At 35.0% G+C, this 4568-nt stretch overlaps 1 long non-coding RNA gene across 1 annotated transcript; it reads right to left on the reverse strand.

The window, feature by feature from the left end:
* Positions 1–3216: 3216 nt before the first annotated feature.
* LOC139905080 (uncharacterized) lies at positions 3217–3978 on the reverse strand. Its single transcript, XR_011779558.1, has 2 exons — positions 3714–3978; positions 3217–3532 (listed from the first exon to the last, which is right to left on the reverse strand). It is a non-coding gene; the product is annotated as an uncharacterized lncRNA (long non-coding RNA).
* Positions 3979–4568: the final 590 nt, after the last annotated feature.

Raw genomic sequence — 4568 nt, forward strand, 5'->3', positions numbered from 1 at the left:
ATTAGTCTTTTGAGTTATTTTGTTACACTTTTGGCCAACGGTACTGATGCCAAACCCCTCGACTAAAAGCATTTGAGTGCATTTCGAAATTAATGCCTGTAGTGTCCATCCAAACAACGAGGCCTGCAAAACCACTGTAGAGCCAGCATTGGGACGTCATGCCAAGGACTCCATCAGCAGTGGGTGCCAGACCTTCTGTCACCACCTGGAAGCCATAATTGCCCCCAAATACGCCTGAATTAGTGATTAAGAGAGCTCAGGCACACATCCATCGATAGTATTAATTTGTAGAAATTCCACTAAAAATTAATGCATTATATCTTGTTAGAATTCAAAAACGACCACTCGGTATGACAATAATAGAGTGTGGGGATTTTAAATCCGGAGCCAGTTTCGATCTCAGTATCTTGGTAATTTTGACATCCATGTATGCAAAAATATGTTAATCAGATTCAGCTAAAAAAAACTTTATAAGAAGAAATACAAAACCCTTCAGATATTCTCCGAAAAAAAAAAACACCGTGCGGTCATTATTTTGTCATTCCATGACCGTCGTATGCTTAACCATATTATATAGTTAAAGAAGCTGCCCAAAATAACTGTTTACGATGTTGTCCAGGCTTTCAATGAGCCTGTCAGGTGAGGAACACCTGAAAAGAAGACTCATGATCCTTCTAAGAACAAAAAACGCACTCCAAATCCCTGGCATGCTTTGAAATGAGGTGGATCTGAACACCTTGGACTACTATGTGTAGGATGACTAGGAGAAAAGTTCAATAAAAGTGCACATACCACTGTTGACTCCTTGGGGCTTCCATTATCAAGGCAGCTGTCAACATAGAGAACTGGGCCAAGTTGGAGGCTGTACTTGAAGAAGGAATACAAAATCTTTGAGATGTCCACCGATTACGATGCCATACGGTCATTATTGTTGCATTGAAACATAATGGAAGCCTTGATAAAGCATGGGGCGTCATCATTCTGGAAGTAATCGTTGTAGCCATCTTGGGAGATAAATTTATACCGGGTGGAAACTACATTTTTCCCCGGGTACTATTTTATTATTGAGTGTTGTTTATCCTTCTCATAATCATGTATGTTCTCCGTATGACTTCATTTCAACTTGCAGCCGGAAGGAATCATCAGTATGATTGGTGCTATGGGATGGTGACTTTGACTACTCCCAATGATATTCTTGAGGTTATCTGCATTGATAATGGGGTGTACGCATCTCCCACTCGGTTTGCTCGAAAGTGTAAGTCCTTGTTAAACTCGAAGTAAAATCAAGGACTCCTTCCTTTTCTACAAGGGGAGGGTCTTCTGTCTATTTCCTTCCTTTTACGGATGCATGCAGCTGATTAATAAAACGTCATGACAACTAAGCTGCTCTCTTCCCACTCAATCTTCAAACTATCAGATTGACCATGTTAATTTTCGGTATCTTATCATGCATTACTAAATATACTCACACCCCTAGCGGACAAAAATTGTGTTTATACGACTAGTAATTTGTACAAACATTGATCACTAGGTTGTCGTTTAGCCACTTGGTGTATAGCTTTGGGGGAATAATTAATGAGAGCATAAATAGGGGTAACGAACACAGAGTCCTTTTTTTAAGCTGATGTTTATGAGGATTTCGACAATTTTCACATTTCTATTTATAAATACTTAAAAAAGACCCCCTTGCAATCGCTACAGAAATATATCTTTATTTCATATTTACAGTGTATGAAAAGCAATCAAATTAAACTATTCATCATTTGTTATACAAAAATGATCCCAATGACCTAAGTATGGCTTTATTATGTCAATTTATCTTTACATTTAGATCGACGTGTATTAATGAATCTAAAGTTGATAAATAGACTAATAAATAACAGTTCCATTCCTTCTAATTAATCGTATGGACATAAATTATTCCTGGGATCTACCAAATCATATTAAATAGACCATAAATCAAGGTTAACAAACAACCCCAGGACTGAAATAGGTTGTCCCTTTTGAAAGTTAATTTTTTTTAACTTTAAACGTCGCTTCATCCTGAATATGAATTAAAGTTGAGCCATAGGACATTGAAATAGAACACTTTGTCAAATTTCAGTTTAGGACCATAGCAATCCTATTTGATACAAGAGCTTTGGAATCCCAGATTTGAGTAGTTTGACATGGATGTCATTACAAATATTTAACACTATCAAGAACCACATTTTTGGTCACCGGCTAAAACTACCATTGCTATTGTTATTTTAGCCATAAAAGACAAAAATGACCATAACAATTTTTCCATCGTAGTAGATTTGGCCTTTTAAGCAGAATTTGACTAAATTAATAAATTTAATTTTAATGGGAACAAGAAAAGACACTTAAAAACCAATTTGTGATATGTCTAAATTATATATTTAGTTATATTTTTTATTAATTATGTTCTCCTTCGCAAGCAATAACAGGTTCGAAACCCTAGTGAACAGATTGGTAGTTCTTGATAACAAAGTCCATGACGTACCACGATATCAAGATGCAGTTGAGGCCAATCTAAATAAGGATGGCAGGTGTGGCGGACATTCTTTTATGAGATACTTTTCACTCTGCAAGGTCAAGGAGGTCGAGGCCAGAGCTGGAGGGGACTACATGGGTCAGAAATGAACCATATTGATGCTACATATATTTTTGCTGCTTTATGGATGTATGTTTTAGGTAGTCTGGATGGGAATGCCAACAGTCCCTGCGTGGAGTAGATCGTACACGCGTTGCCTTTTTCTGTTATTTCTCCGACATTTTTACAAACCAGACATGAGATTAAAACAAAACATAAAATATTTTTCGTTCCGCTGACGGTTGGTTACGCAATGAACCATCGTTATCAAAAATAAAGGTGATAAAATTGTAACTAAATATTGCTACAAGTTTTGGGTTCCTACTTTGTTTCTTTAAACATTAACAAAATTCGCAGGGTCTGGCACAATTACCCTCTCTAAAAGTGTATGGGTTTCATCAATCAATCTCAGCTATCTTGAAGGTATAATACTTTAAATATGTTAATTTTTTCCAAGGTATATTAGTGTGTCTCAGAGGTCACTTAAAACATTGGAATTTAGCCCTTCGTAGGGGAAAAGTTTGTCAATGCCTGAATCAAAGCTGTAAAACAAAGTGATGAGACGCAAATGTTAGTTTAAGTGGATTTTACTTATTAAATAATTAATTAAGGTTGAGTGATTGAAATTAATTCATATTTCTATATATTAAAGCACGAACAATTAGTTACAAAACAAAACAAACTTGAGGTCTCTAGCTTACGTACAAGTCGAGAAAATGACACTTGAACGAAATCGACGAATTTCCATTCGCAAACATCAAACAGCTAGGCGTCTTCAGGACCACGTCTACGCCTTCAGAAGTCCGAAACATTGGAGGAGAAGAAGGTCTTTGTCAAAAAGGCCAAACTTGAATCGTAAGAGTTAAAGAATACAGCCAGGGCCCATTGCCACAAGTCCATGAGAGCCCATGCAAGATGTGAAATTATGTTGAAAATCTATTAATTAATAGATTAATATATTATTGATGTTTAAAAATCAAACTATTCAGTTTTTATTGTACCACTCATTAGCTGGCCATTACTTTTAAATTAAGTAAGTAAATTACAGTATGTATTAATGCAATTAATATAAATTGTTGACTATTAATTGATGATGATGTCACTGCTTAATACCTACCATAATATCTTTCAGCAAAATATGTATGAATCAAGGGACGTCTTTTACGTCCTGTCAATGATTTTGTGCCGCTCCAAGAAAAGTGATGTAACTGGTTAAATCGTTTATTTTGTGCATTAAATACTCAACCTTGAGTCATTTAAGTTTCATTTCCCATCCATGTCTAGATTTTATAGTCATAATGCACACAAGCCCCCATATTTAACCAATATGCATATATGTCAAAATTCCTTGGATTACCGAATACTCCGAAATCACAAAATTCCAATTTGATGTTTGATAACTTTCCATGAACTTCAAAAAGATATATATGTAATCGACATATTTACATGTTAAATACCAATTCCCCTGCACTATCTACAAAGAAAAATATTGCCTTTTTTTCTAGCGTAGGTTTATACGAAGACTAGTTCGTGCTTACGTACAAAAAATCATTATCAGTCCAGATTTGTTCAACCCATTTGTAACTCCTGATTTTTTTAAAATTATGTTCCTTTTTGCAATTTTTTTAATCATGATCTACTGATTAACTACATAATATTTGCATGAATAATACTCCTTAAATGATTACACATAATTTATCTTAACAAAAATCGCATGTTGAAGTCAAAAATATGAATACTCCTACCCACATACAATGATTTTACTTCTGTGTATCTAATATTATCTTAGATAGTTGATTTTAAAGTGAATTAATTCATACTAGTTTCTCTCAACCTCTCTTGCTCCGAAATAAAATGAAAAAAAGGTCAGCAATGAAATGATAGTTATTAGCTAATGTCATTCAGGCTGGGGATGCACTGATAAGCCATTTGGCCGATTACCAATTAATTGGCTGTTGAAAATCAGACCATT

Source organism: Lepeophtheirus salmonis, chromosome 4, assembly GCF_016086655.4.
Source record: "Lepeophtheirus salmonis chromosome 4, UVic_Lsal_1.4, whole genome shotgun sequence".
Lineage (NCBI taxonomy): Eukaryota > Metazoa > Arthropoda > Copepoda > Siphonostomatoida > Caligidae > Lepeophtheirus > Lepeophtheirus salmonis.